This window comes from Eumetopias jubatus, unplaced genomic scaffold (genome assembly GCF_037043125.1).
Source record: "Eumetopias jubatus isolate StellerSeaLion01/CBP00866 unplaced genomic scaffold, mEumJub1_p1.0 scaffold_10, whole genome shotgun sequence".
Lineage (NCBI taxonomy): Eukaryota > Metazoa > Chordata > Mammalia > Carnivora > Otariidae > Eumetopias > Eumetopias jubatus.
Genome location: NW_028274816.1, coordinates 106,192,994 through 106,205,627, shown reverse-complemented (window position 1 = coordinate 106,205,627; position 12,634 = coordinate 106,192,994).

Below are 12,634 nucleotides of genomic sequence, written 5' to 3'. Positions count from 1 at the left end.
CCGCGCCGACCCTCCCAACCACACTCAGCGTCTCAGCACCCAGCCTCCAGAGCTCTGCGCAGTCTGTGAGCATCTGCTTTATCTCCCTCTGTTTTGTGCATCCATTCGCAAGAAGCGTCCTAAGGTATCAGAAAGGCCTAAACGAATTTTCCATATAAATTAATGGTAATTGCTTCTTCACTTTGTGCCGTTTTGGCTTACAAAAGGTTTCACAGGATCACTCCACTTTTGGATATTGGGGAGAAATCTGTAGATAGATAGATGGGTGGGTGAGTGGGTGGGTGGAAAAACGGGTAGGGTGTGTATGGTCCAGATGGGCTCTGGGGTTGACAAGCTCTGGGACACAGGATCTAAGCAAGCCGGTGTAGGCGCTGGAGGCACTGCGGCCCGTCCCTTAGACACACAGGCTTAGGCCTAGGGACTATGGTTGAAACATGGAAAAATGTTATTGGTTTCAAAATAAAAAGAGAAGATTGCAAAATGTAAACTCAAATATTTAAGTAAATGGCTACAAAACAAAACATCAACTGATCAACTGCAACACCATTTGTGCATAGTTTGTCTGTAACTCACATTGCGTGTGGGATGGGAGTGCATCTTAATATTTTTAACATGATGTGGGCACAAGTGTCAAGGGCCCTGGATGCCCTTGAACAGGCCCTGGGAGGGAGTAAACCCAACAGAGTGTTCTGTGGAAGCCGGAGTCCCAGCCAGAGGGCTCTGGGCGCTGCTCTGGAGCTCAGCCGCCCCGTGGCTGGGTCAGAGGCTGCAGGTCCAGGGCCCCCTCTTCCTGCTGAGGGCTGTGGAGCCAAGCCCAGGAAGATAAGGCTCAGTAACAAAGGCCGCCCTCAACCACCCTTTCCTGATCTTGAGATGAGATGAAAGAGGGGTGGTATTTCATTTACTTAAGTTCCTACCCTGGGGAGATGCCGGATAGGAAAAGATGTCCCCTGGGACCTCCCGGGGCCGGGAGTTGGGGGGGGGGGGCATGAACAGGAGGCAAGAATGGAACTGAGTGATTCTGAATTTAAGTCTGAACCAGTCGGCATCGGATGGGGACCCAGGCAGGCTTCTGGGAAGAGGAAGCATTTTTTTTTTAAAGATTTTATATATTTATTTGACAGAGAGAGACAGTGAGAGAGGGAATACAAGCGGGGGGGGGGGGTGGGAGAGGGAGAAGCAGGCTTCCCGCTGAGCAGGGAGCCCGATGTGGGGCTCGATCCCAGGACCCCGGGATCATGAGCCGAAGGCAGACGCTGAACTACTGAGCCACCCAGGCGCCCCAAGGGGCAGCATTTTGAGTGGGCCTTGACCGGTGAGTCAGCATCCCTCGGGCAGTAGGTGGAGTGTCCTAAAAGAGCAGGAGAGAGGGAAAGGGAGATTCCAGGGCCTGTCCTCCAGGCCTCCCCAAATGCCTGAGGTATTGTTTCCAATTGACACATGAAAGGACTGAAGATTGGGGAGTTAATTATAGTCACAAAGGCCACTTGCTGAGTGCTCCCTTCCAACCAGACCCTGTGCTAAGCCCCTGACATATATTGTCTCATTTAATCCTCTCAATAACACTAATGCGAAGTAGATGTTATTAGGTTCATTTGACAGACCAGGAAACTGAAGTTTACAGAGCTTAAGGAAGCTGTTGAAAGTCAGGATTCAAGGGCAAGGCTGTCTGACTTCAAACCAGTGTTCCTTTTTTCTTTTAAGTTTTTTTTTTCTTTTCTTAAATTCATTTGAGAGAGAGAGAGAGAGACAGAGAGAGCACAAGCAGGGGGAGAGGGAGAGGGAGAAGCAGGCTCCCTGCTGAGCAGGGAGCCCGACGTGGGGCTCAATTCCTAGGACCTGGAGACCACGACCTGAGCTGAAGGCAGACGCTCAACCATCTGAGCCACCCAGGTGCCCTGAAACCAGTGTTCTTGATCCTGATCTCCTATCCTCTTTCAAGGAGGCCTGCCCAGTTTCACGGGGCTATTAATTAAGTGGTGGAGTGGAATATTTATCGAGGGCTTATAATCAATGTGGCGGACGCTGTTCTAAATGCTTTCCACATTTTAACTCATCGAGCTGAAGTAGAGACTATAATTATCATTGCCAAATGGGGAAACTGAGGCCAAGAGACGCTAAGTAATTTGCCTGAAGTTGTTGCAGGGTGGTCTGGTTCCAGGGTCTGGGCTCTTGACCGTGATGCTCTCTCTACTAGCCTGCCTCCTCGATGGAGACAGGAGGTGTGGGGTGGTCAAAACTTGGAGCCAATGGCAGACTCAGGGGGCTAGCGATGTGGTTGGTGGTTTGTGAGGTGTGTGAGGGAGCTGGGATAAGAAAGGACACCCCAACCAAAGGAGATACGGGCTGTTTTCCTCTGCTGTTTCCTCAGAAGGAATTCAATGCTGACTTCCCAAACAAGTCTACTGAGGGCATAACGCCTCCCCAGATATCTTCCTTACAAGGTGTTTTATTAAAGTGGTTTTTAATTAGCAAATACAGCCATTTTGAAATAGGGGCTCCTCTATCTACTTCGGCCATAGCACCGTGAATGCAAGACCTCATCTGAAATAGGGGTTCCTTTTTCCCTTGTGACCAGGGTTGCCTGTCTGCGGGAGCTTTCCTGAATGACTAGCACAGTCCCCCAGTTAGGGTTAGGAAACCTCTTTGTTAAGAGGGATGGGAGCAAGACAGGGCTGTACAGGGAATGGCTGGTGTGGACGTGGTCAGAGATGGACTTAAGTGATGGGAAGGAAACCAACCTTGGCTGTGGCCCCTAATAAATCTATTCAGCTTCTTTGGGACCAGTTGTAGGTTTCCCGGCTCAAAGGAGAATAATGGCAGGTTCATGGGGGTGAAAACTAGGGAGACACAGAGCATATTAATAATGAAGCACATGGGTTCTGAAGTTGGACTGTGTGAACTCAAATCCCAACTCTGTTACTATATGACCTTGGGCAATTTACTCAACGTCTTTCTTGATGTCCCATCTGTAAAATAGGTATATTAATGATATCTTTAATCATGAATTCTTCATTCATTAAGATTAGAGCAATGGCTTGTTGTGGGCATTAAAATCACCAAATACAAAGTGCTTCACACCGCACGCTTACCGTCTAAGCATTCAATGCCAACTAGTTTACTCAAGTCAAAAGGAGATACTGTGTAGTTGATGAGGAACAACAACAGAAACAATCCTATTGTTCGGGCTACATGAACAGAGACTGAAGTTGGCTACAGGTAGAATTTCCCACCCTTTCCCAACAAAGGGTGTGGAGCCCTGAGCAGATTGGAAAAGCTCCTCGGTTTCTTCCTGAGGGCCATGTTCAGCAGGGGGTGGCATGGGGGGGAGTCATTTCTGGGGGCTGGGAGCTGGGAGCTGGAGGTCTTGCCCTGGTGATGGGCACGGCTGTTTGGTTTCCTGAATCCATGGCAGTGGATAAACAGATGTTCTGTTTGGCTCTGCGTCGGGTTTACAGGCAGGAGACGGAGCGCCTGCATTGTCAAGATGCCTGTTTATAGCAGTTTCCTGGACCTGGGTACATTCCTGTTTTACAAGTACTCCTGCCATCCTGCCTAAATCTCCCTCCTGATGAACTGTTACAGTGACTTCTCCTGGGCTGAGTGGGGGCTGAGCTGCGGGAGAGGTGGGGTTGTGTGAGGGGGGCAGCGGGGATGGGTCCCGGTGATGGGGACGATGGGGATGGACCTGGATCTGGGCAGCTTTAGAAGGATTTGTCCTGACTTGAAGGTAGGCTGGAAAGCCTGGCAAGGAAAGGGTTACCGAAGGGGTGGCAAGTGGTGAGGGCAGCTCTGGCCAAGCAGTTCTTATCTTCGGAGAAAGTTTCAGGGTCATTGTCATTGCTGGGACTTTCCTGGACTATGAACTTAATTGCGGAGGACAGAATGGCTGGATGAGAGGAAGTCAGGCTCCAAGCCACACCCACCCCTCCCATCCCCCACAGTGGGGTTTGCTCTTTCCCCAGATGGGTGTGTTACACACCTAAACCCCGCTCCAGCCCCGCCTGCCCGGCTCTGCCACCTTCCTCATCCTCGATAAGCCTTGGCTCCCTCCTCTATAAAAAGGGATAATGGGGCACCTGGGTGGCTCAGTCAGTTAAGCATCTGCCTTCAGCTCAGGTCATGATCTCAGGGTCCTGGGATCGAGCCCCGTGTGGGGCTCCCTGCTCAGCGGGAAGTCTGCTTCTCTCTCCCTCTGCCCCTCCCCTTGCTTATGCTCTCTCTGTTGCCCTAATAAATAAATAAAATCTTTAAAAAAAAGGGATAACAACAGCACTGACTTACAGTAAACACTCAATATGTATTGGATTTAAATAATATGATAATGAAGAGTCCTGGGGTCAGCGGGGGGTGAGCTTATAGAGAGCCTCTTTCCAGGGGCACAGACCAGGAGGCAGTCAGAGGTGGTAGGGCAGGGAACGACCTCTCAGGGAGCAGATGTTGAAGATGAACGACAACGGATGTGAAATATTGACCTAGGGAAAAGTGCCTGGTGTTTGTCCAGACCAAACCAGTGTGGCAGCTTCCATGGGAGGAGGTGCAGGAAAGGGCCCCGGGTCAGGAGGGCCACGCTCCCGCAGGCTTGCCCAGGGGAACCTCTCTGAGGTCCGGAGGAACTCAGTTACTCCTGCTGGGCACAGACCCTCAGGGAGGATTTAGGGAAGGATGCTTAGGTTGGGAATCTAGGCAGGGACCTTACCTGTGCACACGCATCTAAAAAATTGGTCTTTTTTGGGGCGCCTGGGTGGCTCAGTCATTAAGCGTCTGCCTTCGGCTCAGGTCATGATCCCAGGGTCCTAGGATTGAGCCCCGCATCAGGCTCCCTGCTCCTCGGGAAGCCTGCTTCTCCCTCTCCCACTCCCCCTGCTTGTGTTCCCTCTCTCGCTGTGTCTCTCTCTGTCAAATAAATAAAATCTTTAAAAAATAATAATAATAAATAAATAAATAAAATCTTAAAAAAAAAAAAGAAACAGATGGGAATGTTAGTAGTGATTGTGTTTGCTTACTAGAACCACTTTTTCTCTCCACTTCATGCATTTCAAATGTTCTTTTTAAAAAAATTTTTTTAAATAATTTTTTATTGTTATGTTAATCACCATACATTACATCATTAGTTTTTGATGTAGTGTTCCATGATTCATTGTTTGTGCATAACACCCAGTGCTCCACGCAGAACGTGCCCTCTTTAATACCCATCACCAGGCTAACCCATCCCCCACCCCCCTCCCCTCTAGAACCCTCAGTTTGTTTTTCAGAGTCCATCGTCTCTAATGGTTCGTCTCCCCCTCCAACTTACTCCCCTTCATTCTTCCCCTCCTGCTATCTTCTTCTTTTAAAAAGATTTTTTTTTGTTATTTATTTGAGAAAGAGAGCATGAGTTGGGGGGTGGCAGAGGGAGAAGAAGACTCCCCGCTGAGCAGGGAGCCTGATGTGGGGCTCGATCCCAGGACCCTGAGATCATGAACTGAGCGGAAGGCAGCCACTTAACCGACTGAGCCACCCAGGCGCCCTATTTCAAATGTTAACAAGCATGTAGTGGTTTTTAAAAAGGGAGAAAGTAGGCGCATCTGCATGTCTGTTCAATTCCTAAAATCAAAGGTTTCTTTCCAGCCCTTCCCTCTCAGTATTTGACACTATGTATTGAACCTGTTTCCTGAAGCTGTTTTCTTGCTTGACTTCCAGGCTGTCACTTCTCTCCTGGCTTTTCTCCCCTTCTTGGATGGCTGCCCAACCCCTAAAGTTGATGTTATTCAGGGTCTGTCCTAAACTCATCCTTTCTCTCTTCTCCGGCCAGGCCAGCACCTGCCCTATGTCAACAATAACTTCCAGCCCCAACCCAGCCCTTTGCTGGAACATTTCTCCCATGGCCTACTGACTATCCCTATGAGTCCCTCAGATTCAACATGCTTAAAACTGAAATTCCCTCCCTGAAAGCCCCTCTTTCTTCTGTATGGTCTCCCTTGGTGGCCTGGGTCAGAACCCTAGGAATTATTCTTCCCCACCTTTCTGTAGTGGGTTGAATGGTGGTCTCCCGCCGTGCCACCGCCCCCCCCCCCAGAGATATCATGTCTTAATCCCCAGAACCTGTGACCATTACCTTATTTGGCTAGAGAGTATTGCCTCATAGGACAGAAGATGTGATCAACTTTTCTCTTGGATTATTCAGGTGACTCCTAAGTCCAATGACAAGTGTCCTTAAGAGACATGCAGAGAACACACACTGGGGAGGTATTGTGGCCATGGAGGCAGATTGGAATGAAGACACAAGTCAAGGAATGCCAACAGCCACTGAAAGAACGGACTGTCCCCGACAGCCTCTGGAGGGAATATGGTCCTGCCAACAGGTGAAAGAATAATTTTGTTGCTATAAGTCACCCCGTTAGTGTTCATTTGTATGGCGGCCCTAGGAAATTAATATACCCTCATTCTTTGGCATCTAATGGATCACAAAAACCCTGTTGATTTCAACTCCTTGAACAGCTCTGGCTTCTGCTTCCTTGTGCATCTCCAGTCTGGTCCAGGCCCTGGTTATTCTCTTGAACCGCTGCAGTGAGTGGTCTCCTAACTGGACTTTCTTCCTCCAGGCTTCCCCTGCTTACTATCCCTACCACCCAATTCATTCTCCAGTGTTCTTACAACCCAGAACCACGCTACAGGGATCATTCTAGAAGACAAACTTGATTACATCATTCCCCTATTAAACATCTCAAAAGCTCTCTATTGCTCCTGTTAAGACCAGGTCCACTTTGTTCCTCAGAATGGGACACAAGGCCCTTCCCAGACTGGTTTGAACCTTCTTTCCAGCCTCCTCTCTTACTGTGCCCCACTAGGGACACAGTACTCTCATCACATGGATGGTGGCAATTCTTTCATCTCAAACTGCTCTTTTGAAGCTCCTGTTTTGTTTTGTTTTGAAGATTTTATTTATTTATTTGAAAGAGGGAATGAGAGAGAGAGAGCACATGAGAGGGGGGAGGGGCAGAGGGAGAAGCAGACTCCCCGCTGAGCAGGGAGCCCGACGTGGGACTCGATCCCGGGACTCCAAGATCATGACCTGAGCCGAAGGCAGTCGCTTAACCAACTGAGCCACCCAGGCGCCCCTGTTTTTTTTTATTTATAAATAACATCTTTTATTTTGAGGTAATTGTAGATTCGCAGGCCAGTTGCCGAAAAGAGTACAGAGAGATCCTATGTACCCTTTACGCAGTTTCCCCCAACATTTTGCAAAACTTTGGTCTAATCTCACAACTGGGTTATTGACACTGACCCATCCGATGGTCGTACTGAGATGTCCCGGTTTACTGGCTCTCATTCACGTGTAGTTTCATGCAGTTGTATTGTGTGAAGGTTTCTTATCCACCAGCAGAGTCAGAGTGCAGTTCTGTCACCACATGGACCCCTGACATAGGCCTTTAGACCACACCCCCCTTCCCTTTCCTTCCGAGACTAGCTGCAACCTAAGCTCTGGCAATCACTGGTTTAGTCTCCATTTCTGTAATGTTGAAGTTTCAAGAGTGTTAAGTAAATGGAATGTATAGTATGTAACTTAAAACACTTTGCAAATTTAGCATAATTCCCTGGAGACTACAGTCAAGTTCTTGCATGGATCAGGTTTGTTCCTTTTTATTGTTGAGCAATATTCCATCCTGTGTCTTTTTCTTTTTAAAAGATTTTACTTAGGGCACCTGGGTGGCTCAGTCGGTTAAGCGTCTGCCTTGGGCTCAGGTCATGATTCCAGGGTCCTGGGATCGAGCCCTGCTTCGGGCTCCCTGCTCAGCGGGGAGCCTGCTTCTCCCTCTCCCTCTGCCTGCCGCTCCCCCTGCTTGTGCTCGCTCTCTGTCAAATAAATAAATAAAACTTTTTTATTTGCCAGAGAGAGAGCAAGAGTGAGAACGAGAGAGAGAGAGCTAAAGGGAAGAGGTTTCTGTGCCACCTAGAGCTCCAACCCGGAATGCTGGGAGTCCTGAAGCCTGGGATCCTGAGACACTCCTATATCCTGACAACCACCATGCTTCCCCACCCTCAATCCTGTCGCTTGAGCTCAAATGAGCTTGTTAGATGTGATTCACCTAGATTATAGTCTTTTGGGACAGAAACTGGTTTCTTTCCTTTTCTTTTTGATTTTTTAAAATTTTTTATTTTGAAATAATTATAGATTCAGGGAAAGTTGCAAAGATAGTACAAAGATGTTTCCTGTCTGCTTCACTCAGTTTCCCCCAATGGTTATGTTTTTTATGTCACTGTAGTATAATACAGAAACCAAGCAAATTACCCTGGTACGATGTGTGTGTCGTTCTCCTTCTGAACTATGACTTTGTTTTCACCAAGAAAGCAGGGGGGAAAGCTTCAGTGGACACAGCCTAAAGGCCCCTGAGTAGGCACTGGCCTAAGGGCCCCTGGAGTGGGGGTGGGTCAGCCCCCTCTTTTTATATTCTAGTACTTCTGCTTAAAGGTCCTTTGCGTTCTGGGCCCCTTCTCTGACTCTACTGCTCCCTCCCCCTTTGTAGAGACCCTCGGAATACAACCCCATTTTTGCCTGCCATTTCTGTTCCTCAACCTCTTCAAAAGCACTCTTTTTTTTTTTTTAAGATTTTATTTATTTGAGAGAGAGAGAGAGAGACCACAGAGGGAGAGAGAGAAGCAGACTCCCCACTGAGCAGGGAGCCCGAAGTAGGGCTCGATCCCAGGACCCTGAGATCACAACCTGAGCCGAAGGCAGACGCTTCACCAACTGAGCCACCCAGGCACCCCCAAAAGCACTCTTATAAGACATCATTGACTTGGTCACACCTTTGTTAACACTCAGGTCTCACAGCCCTTCCATCCTCAGTCTGTGAGATCACTTCCCTTACCTTTGCATCCTTAAATTGCTTTTGTGGGTGACTGTCTCTTTTCACCATCAGATCAGGAGACCCCTGAAGCCCGAGACACCCACCCTCAGCAGTTGAAGTGTTCCCTGAGGGCAGAGGGGATGTCTTCATTAATCTTGTAGATACCTCAAGGGAAGAACTTTTTTATTTTTTAAAATCCTGGCCCTGTGCTAGTTCTGCACACTGTGGGTGCTCAATAAATGTTGATTGACTGAGTAAACAATAGACTTAGTCCCCGGAGTGTCATACTCCTTCTTTCCACAGGGAGAAAATAATAACATTAGCCAGAGCAGGCTGGATCCCTTAATATGATTATCTGAAATTTGTGGCTGGTGACTCTCTCCCCCAACTTTATTGGGTACATTCATCTCCACAGAATAGATATTCCCAGAGACCACTAATGCTGCCGGCCCAAATGGTGGACTACTAATGATTGCCTGACCCTGTTCATCTTGATTCCCTCACAACTGAAGCTGCTGCCTGCTTCCAGCCCAAGACAGGGGGAGGACCCCACGCTGTTGTGGCACGGCCTCTACTGAAATAGGTACACTCTAACCAAGTTTGATAATGTGGGCCCAGCTCTGCGTCTGTATGTAAGACATTCTACCGTGAGTCAATGGATGACCTTGGCAAGTAATTTTTTTAACCTTTTAAAAAATACAACTTCAGATAGAATTCACACAGCGTACAGTTCACGCATTTAAAGTGTATAATTCAGGGCCCCTGTGTGGCTCAGCTGGTTGAGCGACTGATTGCCTTCGGCTCAGGTCATGATCCTGGAGTTCCGGGATCGAGTCCCACATCAAGTCCTACATTGGGCTACCCGCTCAGTTGGGAGTCAGCTTCTCCCTCTGACCCTCCCCCCTCTTGTGTTCTCTCATTCTCTCAAATAAAATATTAAAAAAATAAAGTGTAGCCCCGTATCGGGCTCCCTGCTCGGCGGGAAGCCTGCTTCTCCCTCTCCCTCTCCCCCTGCTTGTGTTCCCTCTCTTGCTGTGTCTCTGTCAAATAAATAAATATAATCTTTAAAAAAATAATAAAGTGTATAATTCAAGTTTGTAGCATATTGAGTTGTGCAACCATCTCCACGATAAATTGTAGAACATTTTCTTTACCCCCCCAAAAGAAACTCCATACCCATGAGCGGTGACTCTCCAATTTCCCCCCAACCCTCAGCCCTAGGAAAACATCTATTTTGTTTCTACAGATTTGCCTATCTTGGGTGTTTCATATAAATGGAATCATATACTACGTGGTCTTTTGTGATGGGCTTCTTCCACTTAGCATGTTTTCAGGGTTCTTCCATGTTGTGACATAGCAATACTCAATTCCTTTTTTTTTTTTTTTTTTTTTAGTGGGCTCCATGCCCAGCGTGGAGCCCAACACGGGGCTTGAACTCACAACACTGAGATCAGAGTTATATGCTTAACCAACTGAGCCACCCAAGGGCCTCTCTTTTTTTTTTAATTTTAAAGTAATCTCTACATTCAATGTGGGGCTCAAAGTCACAACCCCCAGATCACGAATCACATGCTCCATCAGCTGAGTCAGCCAGGTACCCCTCAATCCCTTTTTTTGGCCAAATAATACCTCATCCTCTAGAGATACTGTTTTTTATTTACCCATTCATCAGCTGATGGGCATTTGGGTTGTTTCCACTTTAAGCAAGTTATTTCTCCAGGTTTCAACTTACTCATCTATAAAAATGGGAGTTGATAGCCGTCTGCTTCAGAGACTACTGAAAGTAGACATGGAATATATGAATATATGCTTCCTAGTCTGAACTAGGAAGCACACATGCAGAGACATTACATTAATATTTACATGAGAGCAACTGAGAGTGCTGGGGCTTGTGGCCCAAAGTCTGGCCCATTGTTGGTTACTTCAGGGCAATTAGGTGTCTCTGGGTCCCCATGTTGAGGCCTGTTTGCTTTTTTTCTAGGTGGCTGTCTGTATCTCTCAGCCCGGGCCTGTCATCTCATTACCATTTGTTGCTAGGAGACCAGGTTAGAGCTGAGCTCGCCACTGCCACCGGAATCAGAGGGGAAAGATACTGAAACATCAAGGCCGTTTCATGTCATCCTGATTTTTAGCAAGACCAAGGAAAAGTGCTGAAGCCACAGGTGTTCTGGGGGGCCCAGGTTTATGGAATATCTTGCCAACTCTCACTTTTCTGATTTTAATTCGCTTCCTCTCGCCTCTCTCTCTCTCTCTCTCTCTCTCTTTCACACACACACACACACACACACACACACGTGACCAAGTGACTTCCCCTCCCCCCACCCATCAATTAAGTGTTAAGTAATGCAAAAACATTTTAATATTAGACCAAGAAGTGAATTAGGAAGGAAAGCTTGTTGCATAAGCACAAAGATGATAAAATCCAGTTTAGGCATACGTACTGTTTGCTCCCAGAAACTCCTGCTCCTTCCCGCAGGTATTTTATAGCCGTAACATGTGTGGGTACAGGGAGGTTAGAGGGGAAAGGCTGGGGTGAGGAGTGGATTATAGAAGAATGATTGTTTCCTTTCTCTAGGAGCTGCCTGGAGCAGAATTTCCCCTTCAAAGCCTTGGTAAGAGCAGCTGGGGATAATGAACAGTGGTTAAAGATGCTTTGTTTTACATCCAGCAAAAAGGATCATTAACACTTGGGTTTTTTAACCAAGCCTGTGGAAGGGCCCCTGCTGCTGTTGATAATCGCGGTAACCCTCGGGGTAGTGGGGGCAAAGGGGTGGGTAATTCACCAGAAAATGGTATTCACTGATTTGGATTATGTGCGCCACTGCGCTTCTCCATTCACGTGCTTAATTAAGGGCTTACGAGTACAAAATAAATGAAACTGCACTTCTTCACTGGAACAATCTGGGGAGCAGCAGAAATTCTGCAGAGAGGGAGAGGATCTGCCAGGAAAACAGTGGTACCATCTCCTCATTATGTTTCTGTACTGGAGTTAGTCTTAATGTCACATGACTCTTAAGGGGCAAAAGGCTTGAGACCAAGAGACATCTCCTTGAAATCGTGGTACGGGAGGAGGAGTATAGTTTTTCTTTTCTTTTCTTTTTAAAGGTTTTATTTATTTGAGAAACAAAGAGTGAGCGCAGGGGAAGGGGCAGAGGGAGAAAATCTCCAAGCAGACGCCCCACTGAGCACGGAGCCCAAAGTGGGGCTTGATTTCAGGACCCTGAGATCATGACCTGAGCTGAAATCAAGAGTCGAACATTTAACCGACTGAGCCACCTAGGCGTCCCAGGAGGAGTGTAGTTTCATCTTCATTTTATCAAAGGAGAAATAAAGACAAGGAGCCATGACCAGGACAATACTAGACAGCTAGTCTAGGGTGTAACAGGGAAAACCCCAGAAGGAAGTTGACTCAACCTTATTTGTGACATCATGTTTTACATCATTCAGAAGTTTTTGTAGAAGTCTCTATAGTGACCAACTGGTTGACTGCCTGAGAGTCATTTCCATTTGTTCAGTCCCGAGGCAGGGGCAGGGGAGCGGGGCAAGAGTAGGGGGTGGTGGTGAGAAAATGGAATTGCTTTATCATTCATAGGCAGATCTGGATGGAGGGAATTGAACCTAGTTCACAAAGGGTTCCCAAATGCACACTGACCACTTTCACAAAGTGCATGGAAGAAGCAAGAAGCCAGGGCTCCAGATTGCTTAAACTAATGCTCCACCCCCTTCCTCTCCATCTCCAGAGAACTGCCAGGACACTCTTGTTGACTAGTTAAGACAAGTGAAATCGACTGGAGGGCTCTACA